General features: G+C 43.9%; 1 protein-coding gene across 3 annotated transcripts in view; it reads right to left on the bottom strand.

Annotated features, from left to right (window-relative positions):
* C9H1orf21 (chromosome 9 C1orf21 homolog) overlaps positions 1-17,139 on the bottom strand; it is a 103,201-nt gene that overhangs the window by 82,631 nt on the left and 3,431 nt on the right. Inside the window, exon 1 of one of the 3 annotated variants that reach the window (XM_088170180.1) lies at positions 4,467-4,604. The exons of the other annotated variants lie outside the window; for them this stretch is intronic. The gene's annotated coding sequence lies outside the window, so the exon portion shown is untranslated. Of the gene's footprint in view, positions 1-4,466; positions 4,605-17,139 lie in introns of those variants that run through there. 3 annotated transcript variants of the gene reach the window in all.

Raw genomic sequence — 17,139 nt, 5'->3', positions numbered from 1 at the left:
TTTAACATAAAGGGTTTACCAGTATGCAAGTAAACAGTGTCCCTTGTTACCAAACAGGCAGCAGAGAGCTGTGACAAGCTCAGAACAATTCTAGGCAGAATTCACAGGGATGCAGATAAGAAAGGAGGAGTTGAACAATTTAAAGCAGCTTGTGGAGGAGAGGAAAGAGAGCTGCATGCAATTTCATTATTACTTCAACTTCTGTAGTACATAGGGAGCAGCACAAGAAAGAATCCCACTGTGCTGGACACTGCAAGCATGGAGCAAGAGCAGGCTCCCCCAGAAAGCCTGTGATTAAAGCATAAAACAGAAGATAAGCACTAGCACAAGGTCACACAGAAGAAAATTTGCAATTCCTACTCAAACCAATTTTACTTGTATATACACAAAAAATTCAAACTGGCTTTAACAATAAACACTAACTACTATCATCCAGCCCCTAAAAAATGTTGCTCATTCCAGCCACGAGGCTGAGTTTTCAGAACATGGTGGGTACCACACAGAAGATGGAGGGTACCACAATTCCTGGCTTACATAGGTGCAAAGAGACATCTAAACATAATTGCAGTGGGTTCCAGATTAAAACAGATCAGCCCTCAGCCTGTGAACACAACGAATCACCCTCAGCTTAAAAGATGGTGTCCTGGTTTAGGCTGGGAGAGAGTTAATTTTCTCCCTAGTAGCTGGTACAGTGCTGAGGTTTGGATTCAGCCTGAGAATAATGTTGATGCTTCAGTTGTTGCTGAGCAGAGCTTACCCCAAGTCAAGGACTCTGCAGTGTCCCAGGCTCTGCCAGCGAGGAGCTGCACCAGAAGCTGGGATGGAGCATGGCCAGGACAGCAGATCCCCTGGGCAGAGGGATATTCCACACCATGGCATGCCGTGGCCAGTGTGCCAGCTGGGGCAGGTGGCCAGGAGGGGCTGAAGGCTGCTGGGGCACGGGCTGGGCAGCAGTGGGTGGGTGGTGAAGGACTGCACTGTGATCACTCATCTGTATGGCTTGTACTGCCCTCTTTAATGGTGTCCCTTTTCATTATAACAACAATAATAATACTACCATTATTGCTTAATTCAAGTATTAAACCATTCTTATCCCAGCCTACAGGTTTTACCTTTACCCTCTGATTCTTCTCCCATTCCCCCAACATCTGTTAAACGATGCCAGATGGTTTCCAGAAGCAGCTCCAGTCAGCTGAGGTGTCTGCAGCAAGCCTGTAGCATCAGCTAAAACACTCCATGCTCTTAGATTAAACCAATGCTCAGGACACTGCTGGGCTCCTGACAGGAGCAATTTTATGGGAAAAGGGGAGTAAGCCCTTTGGGGGAAGTTTTATGGGGAAAAGGGAGATGAAGATAGACCAGGATGAATCTTATACACACCAAGTGACAAGGAGTGACATGCAGTGACTGACCATGTACATAATAAACATAACTGGGAAGAGTCTAGACAGGCTTTCAGTGTGTAAATACCAAATTATACAAAACCTGCTGGAGGGACTTGTAGCAACCTCTAATTTTAAGGTTCTACCTGAAATTTAAAAGAAAGGCAGCAATACCCTCCCTGGCTCCCTGCCTAAGCAGGTTCTGCTGATTTGCTTAACCAGACCAAGCACATAAACCCTGTGGTTTATAGACACCTTTACAAGTTTATTCTCAATGAGTAAATTGAGAAAACCTATGGGTCTGGGTTTTTTTCCTTGAAGAAAAAGTGGGTGAGAGAGGAGAGTCCCCTTTCCCTTCATCCTTCTTCATTTTCACAGTGAGCTACAAAACTGCATTGTGCCCAGCACTGTCACTGTCCTCCCCAATGCTCACAGGATGGATTCTATTTTCCCTTTGAGAACAACATGAAAATAGTTTCCCACTGAGTTCTTCCCAAACACTTTGCCTAAATTATTAAAAGGCAATGTTAACCACTCCTGCCACAACCCCTGTGCTCTGTAAACACTGCCCACAAAGCACATCTGAAACACCAATCCTTTATCACCTCTCCAATTTCAGAAATGTATCAGTCCTGCAGTTTAAACTCCTCACTTGCTTTTGTGATGAGTAGTAAAACCAGAAGTCAGTGGTACACTACATAACCTGCTAAGTAAAATTAAATTAAAGATTTGGGAGGCCTGAAAAGGAGATTTGATCTTCCACTCAATAAATAAACAAATAAGTAAGTGACACACAAGATGAATGCAGCTCACCCTGAATACAGGGAGGAAAACTCTAGAGGAATAACCAGGATTGTATCAAAAACCCTCAAGTTCTAAGAGCACCAGATGTTTTCTCTCAAATCATTCCTTTTGGGACCAAAGATAAATCACTGGGTTTCTGCTGGATGCAAAGCCATCAGGTGTAACTCGCCTGTCTCACAGCAGCTACGTGTCAGTGCCTGCACATCTGGGGATCTCTACCACAGAGCATCACATAATGTGGAAGAAATTGGATCCTCCCCACACAGCCTGCTCTTTATGTTGATTCCTTCTTTTTATCTTTTTTTTCTCTATTCTCTTTACTTTTTTTCTTTCTTAAGAGGAAAGCTGGACGAGGAAGGTTTAAGCAGACCCATCTCAAAATGCTGAAATTGCTTCAAAGATTTCCTAATGGAGAAATACCAGCACAATAGTGAGTTTCTAACAGAAAACCTGAATCCCATGAGAAAAGTTAGTATTTTAAGCAATTTAATACTTCCCATCTCCTCATCAGAATAGTACTGATTTTTCACAGTCAAAGCACTTCAAACACACACATATTTCAACCACAATGGGTTTGAGGGCTCAAAGTTACACAAATGCCAAGAGGGTCTGGTGAAAAACAACCAAAACTACCAGCAAAAACTTTTGGTCCAGTAGTGAAGTGACCAGCTTGCCACAAGTGTTTCCATGGCCCACAGTGGGCCAAAAGCAGCACTGTGGGTTTATTTTATTAACAGCAAATTCACTTATCTTAAATATGCCTGACATCACCATTGCTCCACATCAAATGCCATTCTCCAGCTCTGTCTCCTCCTCTCCTCCAGGCTTCCAGTAAAATTAGACCTTTCATTAAACTTCCAGTAAAATAATTACAGTTGGCAGATATTTTTCAACACTGATTCGGAAGCCAAGAAACCAAAGCAAAACAAAACAAAATCAAGTCAAGCATTACCCAACTTTTCTCAGAAATATGTTGTTCTGTAGATCAAATACTGTCACTGGCGGATGGTTTTGCTCTCCACTATTTCACTATTTTGTTTTTGCTTCACAAAAGCACTGGCCTTACAAAATTCTCCTACAATAAAATAGGGGAAAATGTGTCTTCAAAACAACAACAAAAAATGACAGAGAGAAAAAGTACTCCTCAAATGCAGTGGACATTCTTATTGTGGAGAAAACAACGAAAAGAAAAAGGAAAGCAAGAAGGAGCCAGAGTCCTTCACACAATTTCTAAGCAGCATCCATCACCATCATCACTTTCTCCTGCATGCAGATGATATGCTAACAAGCCCTTTAGATAATTTAGTCCATATATATGCTGTGTAGGTGTTTGCTAAAACACTAATGCCAGCATCCAGTCACTACAATTGGTGTGCTTTCTACTTTATTGCATTAAAAATTGTTAGAAGAAGTCACAGAAAAATGTGACAAGAAAGAAAACTCAATTTTCAGAGGTATTTTAAGTCAGTTCACCTCCATTTATTTTTCACCAGCAGCAAGGCCGTTGTTAGAGCTGTTTCCTCCTGGCATTGCTAACTCAGCACTCCCTTGATTCCCACACTTTATCATTCCTCTTTCCTGTTTTTGTACTCACTGCTGCCTTTTGAGGATGCTGAGTTAGGGGCAGGAGGAAAATCGAGATGAGAGCCCTCAGCTTTCTGAACAGCAACCTCAGGAAGCAAAGTATTTAACAAACACACTGGAATGCTGATCTTTAATTTTCAGGTCATTTAGCCAAAAATGCGATGTGCAGAAAGGGAAAAACGATGTTCTAACAATCCCCGAGGTTTCAAAAACAATTCTGTGCATTCAGAGAATCATACCCAGCACTTCTTCCTCTGCCTATACTTACCACTTCTGTCTCATCCCACACTCTTAAATTTAAAAATTCAGGATGTTTAACAAAACGTGAACCAGGTTTGACTGCAAACATCTTTTGCCAGGATAACTCTAAAAATTGCCTAAGGGCTTGAGACACTCAGATGCTTTAACTAATAATTGAACAGGACACTGCATTTTGTATAGCTCTGAGACCTCAGTCAGTGTTTTTCCCCCCCGATATACATAGCAAAGAGGATGGATCATTCTGGAGATGAGTCACTACTGAAACAACAGAATAGACTCCTGTGAAATGCTGTGGGGTTTCTGCTTAACATTCTCTAGCTCCTTTTTGGGAGAATTTGACAAGGTTCTGGCAAATGCTCTTCCCACAGAAATCAAGCAGTAATTTTGTCAGTGAAATTAATCTAGTGCTTAATATTAATTTCAGTCTCCACTTACCTTCTCCTCCTGCTTCAAGTTTGCTTCCTCACAAAGCTGACAAAGGAGAATGGAAAGCCACCAAGAGCAGGGTGACAGCTGACACCAAACCCACAGCCAGGACAGATTTCCACAGCTCCAGACAGAGCTCCAGCACATTTGCTACTGTTGTTGTTTCAGACAAAGTGCCTGGATATGTAGAACGCTACAGCGTGGTTTACATTGGCTTCCACTTGTAACAAGCTTGGCAGCAACATCTTTTGGCTAAAGCCAATTAACACGTGGATAATGGGGGGGAGAGTGAAAGGTAGGGCAAGTGAGGCTTTGGTGCCAAGCAGTCAGCAGAAAACTCAACCTGAACCGAGTATGCACAGCATCCACCCTCCCGAAATCCTGACAGACCTGTACACTCTCCTTCGGCACAGGCACCACTGTAATTACTGCCAGCCAATTCAATTTGCTCACAAATCACTAATTAACTCCGAACATGCAAAAGGTACCCAACCCAGAATCACAGATAATGTCCCTGTCTGTCACCAGCACTAATCTCAGGGCCATCAGGGAACATTGGGTGCTTACCTGGACAGATGTCCTGTGCTGCAATCTGCCCTATTGCCTCTGTATGCATCCTGCTACTTATTTATCCCTATTACCTTCTTATTTGTCCTTATTACCTTCTTATTTACCCTTATTACCTGCTGGGTCTGCACAACTCCCTGACAGGAGGGTGCAGCCAAGTGGGGGCCGGGCTCTGCTCCCAGGGAACAGCGACAGGATGAGAGGGAACAGCCTCAAACTGTGCCAGGGGAGGTTTAGATTGGGAATACTGGACTGAATATTAGGGAAAATTTCTTCATTTAAAGGGCAGTCAAGCACTGGAACAGGCTGCCCAGGGCAAGGATCCCCTGGGGGGAGTCACAAGACATGCAGAGGTGACACTTGGGGACACAGGTTAGTGGTTGGCTTGGCACTGCTGGGGCAACAGCAGGACAATCTTAGACATATTTTTAAATTTTATTGAGTCAATGATTGCACTTAAAAGCTACGATAAAGATTATTATTATTAATGTTACAAATATACCTTCAGAACGGACACTTGCACCTTTGATTAGAGCTCCTTTGGAGGAACAGTGCATTCCTACCATCCCTGCTCCCACATCTGCATAGACTGCAGATGGTAAACCCTTTGTTCTTAGAGTCACTGCCCAACCACTTCAGACATTTTATACTGTCCTCAGCTAAGGCAGGAATCTGATGGAAAATAGAATAAACTGCTTATTTACTATACAAGTTATAGTAGGACTAAAACCATTCTGATCTGCTGTGCATAGTTCAGTAGACAGAAAACATGAGGAAAAATGCTACTTGAGGGTTTTGGAGGCAAAAAAAAATGCAATCTTAAAATAAGTGACCAACTCTAAAAGTAAATTAATTTTTCTACTGTCTTCAAAGAGACTAAAAATAAGGGGGTTTTACCAAAACAAATCATTAAGTCTATAAACACGGAAATGAGTTTTGTCACTAGCAAACATTTGTACATCACAGACACTGAGTAACAGCACACAAGGAACAAGTGCACTCACAGCATGCTCAAAATTCAGCATTTCAATTAGACTGTCAGTCCCTTAACAGATGATAATCCATCATTCCTGCAGGAATCCCAGCACTTCCTTCAGCACTCATAGGAGAGGAAGATGAGAAAACAATGTACAAGGAATGAAAGACAAACCTAACAGAACATTTGCTCCTTTTTATGAATGGGGAAAGCACTTTACACCCGTTCCCCTGTGCTGAGCAGAGATGGTTGGCATTTTTACACGGTTTCACAGACAGTAAAGCAAAGGACAAGCAGCACAGCAGAGGCAAAAGAAAGCTCCACCTTCCCATCCCTCTGCTCTTATATCCATGGAAGAAGAAACAGGCCTTTTTCGTTTTCAAATTTGACGACAAACTTTCATGATATTCCTTTGCTTTCCCAAACTGTTGTTATCCCAAAAGCTCAGCTGGGGATGTACAGAAACAAAGAAAGAAGCAATTCCTTCTTTAGGAAGCCTTCAGTGGAACCCCCCAATCCCCCCAGCCATCCTACACAGACCCCAGACTTTAGAGATAGTTGACAATGCAGTTATCTTTAGATGAGACCCCACCCAAGACTGTAAAGATGAGTTTGACAATGCAGTTATTCCCAACAACCAAGCCTGGTCCATGGAGTCCATTCCATCCTGCACCCAAAGGAAACGGTGCAGGAACACAGGAACCATCATGTAAGTTTATACTCCCAACTCTAGTACAGGGGCAATTCTTTTCAAAGAGTAACTAAAGTTGTAGGAAGTGCAACACAGCAAGTCAACATGGACTGCTGTTGGGCTCTCCTATCCATTCCCTTGTTCCTTCCCTCTTTCCTACCTTGTGAGCTTTGGAACACCAATCTCCTTGCTGAAAGGCATGAGTGCACGTCCCAGAACAATGCCTGATCTCATCTGGGGGTGCCTTGCACCAACATAACACAACTGGTAATGTGGTGAGGGGAAATTTAAGAAGAGGAAATGGGAAATGGTTCCAGTGCTAGTGAGAGGAAGCTCCATAAGAACATCCTTTTGAATTGGAAGCAAAATTAACCAAGGAATTTCTTAAGAGCTTTTTAGAAGCATCTTAAAATTTTAAGCCAATAAAGAAGACCCCCATGGAACAACTTTACCTAAGACTTTGCAGATACCACATGCACGAGCTTCCCTGCCCAAAAGCAGCACTGGAGCTCTTTGTCCTGGACACAAGGCCCTGCTGCACCAGCTCTGTGCCTTCCCTCCATTACCTGTGCTGACAAGCCAGCTCTTGTTCCTTGGTGTCCTGCCAGGACCTCTCCTGTCAAACACCCCGTGTGCCAGCACAAGTGGCAACACGAAACTGCGGGGAAATTCGTGCTGCTCTGGCTTTTGCAGGTCACTGCAACACCACACAGCACGGGTGGGGACACAGAACAGAAATACCAACAGGGCTCCATCTACAGAGCAGAGCCTTTAACCATCCAAAGCTTCTGGGATCACAAATCACTGTATTCCCACAGCCAGCGCTAGTGCTCCCTCTTTCCCAACAGTGTCCATGCCACAATGAGAATGATTTCTTCCATCAAGCCCCATCCCGAGTTTAACAAGTGAAGGCTCATCCATTAAACTTCATCTATAGCCTCACTTCTCTCCCACACACACTCGATTAGCTATAGTTAAGGTGCCACAGTAAAATGGATTTTAATCAAATACAGTTTCTTTTTTGCCTTGTTGCTGTTGCTTTGCCTTTTACTTACTAATCTATTTGTCTGTCTTGCAATCAAATCCCAGAAAACAAATTAGCACCACTGAGAATCAGGGAACTAACACAAGAGGTGATTATTTAGCTGTAACACCAGTTGCCCAAGTGGTTTGTGGTAGAAAGAGAGAAGGTTTAGGGAACAAACAAGGGGTGCAGCCAGAGATCAAAAGAAATACTGCTCCTAAGTGGAATATTAGCATTTCCCCCTGGAAGAGATGACAGGAAGATCAGTAAAGTGCATTAAGCAGAATCACTGCAGTTCACAAATGGAATATTTACAAGCTTTTTGGCTGACTTTTAGTATTTCAGAATTGGAGAAAAACCCTGACTGAATCTTTCCTCTTCTGCCTTGCCCATACCTAGTGGTGCTGTTCAGCATGAGTGACAAATTATCTGTCTGGATCCTGCCCAACTGTATGTCACCCATTACAAGAGGAGGGTGCACAATGAAGAAAAGCAACACAAAGCCACGGCAGCTTACAGAAATCAGCTCTGGACCCGAGCACTCACTCAAAGGTTTTATTCATAACACTCACCACATGAAGAACAGGAGAAAGAAGCACCTGATCATTTCTGCCCCCGACCACACACCTTGAGACAGCAATGCAAAGCACACGTGTGCCCTTACACAACTTCCTTTCCAACAGCAAGTGCCTCTTTCTGGTTTTGCTAGGCCATGCCTCAGTTTCTCCTGCTCACGTTTCCAGCCTCGTGCCATCAGCTGTTTAGCTCTTCACATTCCATCTCAGCTCTCCACCTTGCCACCTCCCTGCTCATTGCGTTTACAAACATTATACTCCCACTCTCCATGCCATTTTTCTGCTTCTTGACACCAGCTCTGGATGGTGACAACCCAGACACAACATGCTCAGGCTCTGCCTTTACCCCAAAATGAAGAGTGAGCCAATGTGAAATACCCAAAGCCAGGCTGGATAAGGCTTGGAGCAACCTGGTCTAGTGGAAGGTGTCCCTGCCATTCCAGGGGTTGGAATGATAGAATCTTGAGGGTGCCTTCCAACCCAGGCCACGCTATGATCATCTGTGAATATCTCCTTTGCTGGACACCATGGTGGCCAATGCAGCCATTACTTCTTCCTAGAAGTTAATTTGTAATGCATGCTAAGCCCAAGGTACCTAAAGATTTCAGTCTGTAGGTGGGTAGGGACAGAAAGGTGGTGGGGAGCTGAAGCTGGGGGACAACCAAACACCAGAGCCTTATAAAGAGGGCAACCACAAAGACATGTGCTAAACTGCATCTGCAATGATATTTACACAAATTTTCCTATTTGTAAACCAATTAACATGGCCTCAATATTTGATTGCACTTCAGTCCTCCGTGACCAATGAGTCAGAACTGTTGTTTACAGTTATTAGCAATACAACCCTGCAGTCCATCAGCAGGGTTTTTGCCTGCGGAGGCAGGTGAAGCTTTGAAAAACATCAGGAAATAGGGATGCACACCCCAGCCCCAGGACTGCACTCTGAGCATTAGTACTTGTCATAGACAGCTAGAGGAAATACTCTGTCATAATTCTGAACTTAAAAATAGTATTTGACAAGCAAATCTGTTATGAGAACAGAATTAAGCTACTGAGGTTCAAGTTGATCAAAGGATTTTGAAAAATAATCCAGATTTCATTCTGGATTTAAAAAAAAAAAAATCAAAGAATAAAAAAACCACACACAGAGGAAAAAAACCCAAAAACAAAACTGAAACCCACTTCAAAAGCGAGAAAAAGAACTAGATTTTATTTTTGTGATAGCAAAGCACAAAACAAGCTTAGTCTTACCATGAAGACACTGCTGTGGTTGCAGAGAGCCTGGATGTGCAACTCCCATCACAGAAGCTCCACAACCCTCTGGGAAAAAGAGCTGTGGTCTCCCAACTCCCATCCCAGGGCACCATTCCCTACCCCACGTCGTTTTTCTCCTATTCCAGCAATATCTGGAAGCACCTGCATTTTCTCCTCCTAATCACAGACCTTGGAGCTGTTTTACCAGGGCGTGCTTGTTCTCTTTTTTCCCCAACAGTCCCTAAAACAAAGCAGCAAACAGGACGGAAACCAGGGGAACTGCCAAAGACAGATGCACACAGCAGTCCTGTGCTTCCAGGTAAGGACAAACAACTGAAGGTCTAAGGTGCTGCCCCTGAGCCCACTGTAATTTCCACCAGTTTTAAACTCAGTCCTAGAGCACCTCAAATCCTTCAGCCTACTCAACCTCATGGCTAATGACCAGGTAGGAACGAGGAACTGGAGACTGGAGACAGCTTCCAACCCCTACCACCAAGAGGCATACTCTGCCTAAAGGGCCAAAGTCACTCCCATCTTCTGCTTTCCATCACTCCTTTAACATTTAAATCAAGGCCCAAAACCAGTCCTGCAGTCTGATGATACAGAAAGGTCCCTGCACTCCTCCAATGCTGGAGTTTTTCTCCCTCAGCATTGGTCAGCATTCCCACAGTCAGCCCCTCAGCTTAGTCTGCACTTGGAAAAAGCCTTATGGATATGGATGCTAGCTCACAGGGTTGGATTGCACTGGCACTGAAGCAGCAGGCTGAAGCTCACATGCTACTTTCATTTTTACACCCAGTCACACTTAGTATTTTGAAAGCAATAAAACCATTTCAACACAAAAATTCAGGCATGTTGATGACATGTCAGGGGAGACGGCAGCAAGTAAAATCATAAACAAGACAAAGAAGAATGGGAAATTGAACACTTAAAAAAGCAGAGGCCATCAGTTTACCCCTTAAAATAATTAATCAGCAAACCAGACAGCACCATTCACTAGGGTAGCAACCATGAAGCAGAAACCCAGAAGTCTTTAGGGCTGCCTTCACTCTTAGTTTCAGTTTTTATTCCTGAGGATATTCAGTCACAACCAAGATCAAAAGCAGAGCTGACCCCACACGCTAGGAGAGCCCATAGATTTTGGGGGATAATTTCCTTATCCTTATGGCATGATTAATTCACCTGAGATGTTCCCTCTCACCTCTGCCTCTGGCCAGGACTGCATCAAAACCTGCCTCCTGCTTGCACCAGCTGATGCTGATTATGGCCAACAGCCTGTTTGTGCCTTTCCAAAGCACAGGATGATGCAAAAAATGACCCAGAAAAGAGATGTTTCTTTTGCATTTGGCTTAGGGCACAAAACATACAGGAACACAACGATTATCCTGGTTATTTACACTCCAATAAAGAGATAAGGGCTGTGACACAAGAGCAAGCAAGTGGGTTCTTCATGTGCTTTCCCAGGACAGCAGCAGCTCTTGGGAGAGCAGGGTGGAAGAGAAGAGAGGGACATTGTCATCAGTCTCCATCATAGCCAGATCATTCCTTTACCTGAAATGAAGCGTTTTATTCCAAAATCAGGTCTTTAGACTGGTGGGGCTTTGCACTTTGGGCTTTCTTTTGGAGGGCATGCAGAAGGGAAAAGGCAGCAGTAAAACAACTACTTGTCTTACTCATCACAACAGGAGCAAAGGAATCTGTCCTCATGCACTGAGGGCATTGCAAATCCCAGAAAAACAGGAGTCCTCGACACGTTACACTTAATGAACATCTTCAGTGAACTCCCTTTGTTTCGTAGTCTCCCTAGTCCTGTGCTGCTGCCCAACCTGTTCTGCCTACAAAGGAAAGCCAGGGCAGGGCCTGCAAGGGTTTGGACCAATTTTTCACTGAGCAGCAACATCACTATGTGCTGATTCTGCCACATTTGCTATTGCTTCAACCTCAGCACCTTCAGAAGCCCAACGCCCCGAGGCTTTGCTCAGCCCATCTTCCCTGACTCGGCAAGAAGCATCCCAATCCCGAGTGTCCCCAGGGACAGCACTCCCAGCCCGGCCATTGCTCGGACGCGGGGCAGGAAGGGCGATGGCCCCGTTCCCAGCCCCGGAGCTGCTGGCTGGGAAGGAGCCGGGAGGGACCGGGCACATCCCGAACTCCCAGCTACGCTTGGGCGGCTGAATCAGCGCGGCTGGACGGCGATGTGCTGCTGACACAGAGCCGCAATAAATCACCACCTCTCCAGCAGGTTGCAGGGGTGACTTAGTCATCCTCCATCCTGACGCCATTCCAGGAGCAGAGCCACATACATCTCCCGGCTTTGGGCTGTGCCCGTGGCCCAAAAATAGCTTTTAAGCCAAATCCTGCAGTCATCATTCAAAGCTGAAACTCTTTTATTTACACTCAGCAAGAACTCATATATGTTTTTGACGATGCTGAGTGTAACCAGTGCTTAAATTATTTGCTTAGCAAAGGAGTCTATTTAACTACAAGAGTTAGACCAATGTTTTCTGACCCACATAGAAGCTAATAATTTGCATTTTATGGAACCACTTTGCATAGACAACCCATCATAATGGCCAACAACTTACTGTACAAGAATTAATAACTGAAAAGCAACTTGTCAGCATTGTTATTTGCTTTACAGGTGACTCACAAACCTCATTACACTGTAGCATTAAATTTCCAATGACCTTCTGGAAAGCTGCTCACTGAGAGTCTTTTTTTAAGGTATGATCTCTCAAAATGCCAAGCAATTGCAGAGAAGGTGTGTGACAGCTACCCAGAGTCTGAGGGAGAGGCCAGGCAAAGCATCCCGTCAGAAATACATCAGCCTCATCCCCCTTTGGCTGAAAAAGTGACTTTGACTTCACCAATCCTACCTCTCTCCAGCCAGTCACTTGACCGAGCTTCTCTCACGAATTTCTGCCTTAATGCCAGATTAATCCTACTTCATCCAGTCCCCAGACATCTAAAAAGCTCCAGGTCTTTCTCTCTCAAATCATTGGCTTTTAAACTATTTCTGTTGCAGCACCCAAGCATTTGCTGTGGATGAAAGAAGGCTCAGAGACTAGCAAAGAAATGTAAAGGCAAACAAAAATTACATGGCAAAGCCTAGCATTTTCATAGTCTTAGGGAAATTAGGTCCCCTGAATCCCATGGCAACTCTGAGAAGAGTCTAGTGCATAATTTTCCATTATGCTTGTAAAAAATCCCCAAATAAATGTACAACTAAATGCAGCTTCACAAGGCTGTGCGTTTATTATTCTCCTAAACATTGTTACTCTTATTCCACGTTTTAAGGTTTGATTTTCCAGAAAACAGTCTTTCTCTTGCCACGATGCCCAAGATGCAGAATGGTGGTTAGAGGAAAATCCATCTCAGAGCCCTGTCCGTGTCGGGGAGGCAGAGCAGAGCATCCCCACGTGTCGAGATGCTCACGCTGCCGTGCCCATGCTGCTGGCAGAGCCTCTCCGTGCTGGCATCACTGTCACTCCTCACTGCGAGGGCTTTGCTCAGGGCTGTGCTCGTACCCAATCTGCTCCACAACACGCTCGCTGACTCTTGCCGTTCCCAAAGCTTCTCTGGCGTATTTCTGAGGACTGAAGCAGGAAGATTTGGGGCAGCCAGGGGCTGATTTATCTCTGCGTGAACGCCTGCGGGTGTAATTCACGCAGCTCTCCCAAACAAAACATTTTTCACTGCCATAGCAAAGGCAAACTTGCCCAAACCCAATTTGTCTGGTACTTAATTAGCATCTCTGCTGCAATGCTGGAGACAAAAGAAAGAAGCACTCCCCTCCTCCCATGAGCATCAGGACTTTTTAATCTCAAAGATACACCTTATCCAACATGACCAAAGCAGGAAGAATACGGCTTCCTCTTACTATTAAAGAGAGATCATCTCAGGAGTTTGTTCATCATGAGGTTTTGATTTTAATTTCAGTAGCCCTGGTTGATAGACTCCCACACCTAAAAACTAGGGAGTAATTTTAAAAAATAACTCGTAAGAAAAAACAATTATATCCATTAGACCTTTGAGTGGTAAAATGAAAAGAGATGGGATTAGAAAATCCTGGCTGGCTTTCCTTTCACCCAGTAACCAAACAATTCCCTGAAGCACTCACAGGAGTTTCTCCTCTCCACATTTCTGTGGCAGACGAAGGGGAGAGCCAGATCTGCTCCTCTGGATTCAGTCTGGCTTATTCAGCAGCTTCAGCTCTGCTATTCCAGATTCCTGCAAAAATAAAGCTGAGCCTCTGGGCATCCACCAGACCACAAGTCCTGCGCACACATAAGAGGCAGGGCTGCGCTGGGAGCAGAGGAGCAGCAGCCTGTCTGTCCTTCAGCATCACATGGCTGGCCATGCTCAGCAGCCCAAAGCACAGCCTGAACAGCCCAGCTCACAGAACGCCCTGGAGCCGGGCACAGCCATGGCTAACAAAAGAGCAGCTCCTGCACACCCTGCCCGTGCATTTTCTGCAGCTCCTGCACACCCTGTCAATGCATTTACTGCAGCTCCTGCACACCCTGTCAATGCATTTACTGCACCTCAGCTGTGCTCCCTTCAACATGCAGCTGGGCTGAGCAGGCTTCGAGATGAAATTAAGCAGCAGGATTCAAAGTGGATATTGCCAGAACAGAGAAACACCTTAGTCATCCCTCAAAAACTGAAGCAGAAATGGGCTTACAGCCCATTACCAGCCCTTAGAAAGACAGCATTTGTTTTGTTTTACCAGCCCGATTCTTCCCTCAGACTGTTTTCCACTGGAGAAGTGCAAATGTCTGCTACTCAGATCTTAACTGAACAGCAATTTAATAGGAATTCTCCAAACACAAAGGTGAACTTCAACAAGCCTGCTTGCCCAGGAACAGCACAGTAAAATCATGAACGTGCACAGGGCATGGAAAATGCTGCTGCCGCTGTAAGAAAGGGAACACGAGCAATGTGTTCCTTCCTCTGTGTCTTCCTGCAAAAACAATCTCCCTACCCAATATCCAGAATTGCACAGGCTCCACAAATCTAATTAGCCATGGCTCCAAAACGCAGAGCTCTGTCTGCCCAAATGCATAAACATTAAAGTTGTTCTGCTTTTATTAATAAAATCTTGGGATGGGATGAGATAAAAATGCTGAGGAAAGTCTAAGAGGTAAGTACCTCCCTGTCCCTGAGTAAAGAACTGTCTTTGTGTGAGTAAACTGGACAACCTAGATAAACTTTTCCTTGTTTATTATAAAAGCACAAGCTCACCAAGGTCCTTTTATGTCCTGATGTATGAAATTATTCCAGCTACATATAATTTCACAGAGGCAAAAGGGTGAGGCTATGGTATTTATAGATACATTCAGGGCTAGAATTTTGGTTAGCAGCAACATTTTTATGGCCTCAACACCTAACATACTGTTGGGAAAATGCCCATCTGTATATATAGATCCTGGGAAATTTTCCCTATTAAATGCATATTTCAAGTGAACTTGCTCTTTATCTTTTTCCAAATTTGACAGATAAAGCCTGTGCTTTTCTCTTAGACATACAGAGACAGAGAAGAAACTGAGGCCACTTTCATAGCAAGAGGAAAGCCTCTGATCCCATCCCGACATTTTCAGACATATTCACTGGTTTGTTTTATTTATTCTCCAAAATGGGGCCTCAGATTACCTAAGCACATGCCACACATTAAGATATGAATCTCTGTAAACAACTCAAAACACAAAGAAACAGACAGGGCTCTGGGAAAAAAAGAAAAAGCAAAAAAGGAAAAAAAATAAAACAAGAGGAAGAATGTTTTTCTCTTATTCAGATAACAAATTAGGAACTCAAAATGGGTTTAAAAACCCATTCCTCCAAACCTCTAATGCAGAGCCCTGCTAAAATCTGATCAAGACTGGACCAATACTCCAGTTAGATCACTGGTACCTCTTCAGCCAGAATTACCTTTCTTTGAAGCAAGTAACACCAGACATGCAGGCAAGGGATGCTGGTGGATTAACACTGTTCCAGAGATCTTATCCATATCCATACTGTTGTTGTGTATAGCATCATTATGTAAGACTCTCTATTTTTAAAACAAAATGTTTGTCTGGTCAGTCTGTACTATTATCCCACCCATAAACCATCAGGTTGAAATTCCACCCACTTTAATCATAAGTTTAAAGGCCTAAGGGTGGAACAGCAGTAGAAATGACAAGATGAAGAATTTCTATTTGCTTTAAAAACATGAAAATTCTACCAATTTTTACCAACAGGATTTCAGAAGCCACCACAATAACGGCACTGCCCAGGCTCCCCAGGGAATGGGCACAGCCCCAAGGCTGCCAGAGCTCCAGGAGCGTTTGGACAATGTTCCCAGGGATGCACAGGGTGGGATTGTTGGGGTGTCTGTGCAGGGACAGGGTTGGACTCCATGATCCTGGTAGGTCCCTTCCAGCTCAGGATATTCTTTGATTGTATGATTCTGATGATCAATTAGCAACCTTTGAAGAGCTTCTTTTAATAAACAGAACACAACTTGACCACCAGTATACAGAAGTCTCTGACCCGGGGGGCTCCTGGAACCCAGACTCCTGAATCACCAGCACAAAAGCAAATACTGCAGGTCAATTCACAGCCAAAGGATCCTGCTTCCGTGTCACACAAAGAAAATGTGGAATTTAAACCACAACTTTGTTACATCCCATCTATTTCTGAAGTGGTCGAGGATGGGGTGGTGGAAGTCAACCTACAGAACAGTTCAGGGAGTGAATTAATGCTTGTTCTGTATCATGTGGCACTTAATGGAATCTGTATTACTTAACTTCAAGTTCTTGAATACAACTTTTAAATTCTGTTCTCGGCATTCTTAGGCATCCCATAAAATGTTGCACCAGATCCCTTGCTAAGATTTACTTTGATAAATCTTCCAACAACGTTGCTGAAGTTGCTCCTTAGCTTGCAGCAATTCTTTTGTCATTTGAATGCTTCTGAATCAAGACTCACCCCAATCTATGTCCAGCATGCACAGCTGCAGAAATCACTTCTTGTATTTGAACTTTTTTTTGCATGCAGACACCTAAATATGACAGCCATAATGGTACTTTACATGTGACAGGTGACTGTAAACAGGGCTGGGATTACACCTCATTGCAAATATAAAGCAGTTATCTTCACATACCTTCTAAGACCACTTAGCATTCCCACACATAGTTCATTTCTGTGTGAAAATCGAGAAAGAAATATATTCTTCTAGAATTCAGATAAAATCACAAGCACTTCAAATGGCAAACTGTAAAATGAAAAGAAAAATCCTTTTCAGATTGGACAATTATACCAGAAGTTCACCAGCACAGGAGGTTGTGGACACTAATGCCATCAAGTTTTTCAAAACCAATTAAGACATTTTTTAGAGAAAACGATCTGTCAGCAGCTATAAATACATAGACGTCCCTGGAACTGCCAGCCCAAAGGTCTCCTAAAGTGGTGACTGCTACAAGGGTTTACCAGGAGAACTTCACTGTTCCAGTTTTTCTATGCACCTGGGAATGATCCCATCAGAAGAGCTACCGAGCCAGACAGACCTCTAGTCTGACACAAAATAACTGCTCAAGATTGAAGATGACAAGAGA

Source organism: Sturnus vulgaris, chromosome 9 (genome assembly GCF_052056855.1).
Source record: "Sturnus vulgaris isolate bStuVul1 chromosome 9, bStuVul1.hap1, whole genome shotgun sequence".
NCBI lineage: Eukaryota > Metazoa > Chordata > Aves > Passeriformes > Sturnidae > Sturnus > Sturnus vulgaris.
Note: the sequence above shows the minus strand (reverse complement) of the source record. Positions and strands in the feature narration are given on the sequence as shown.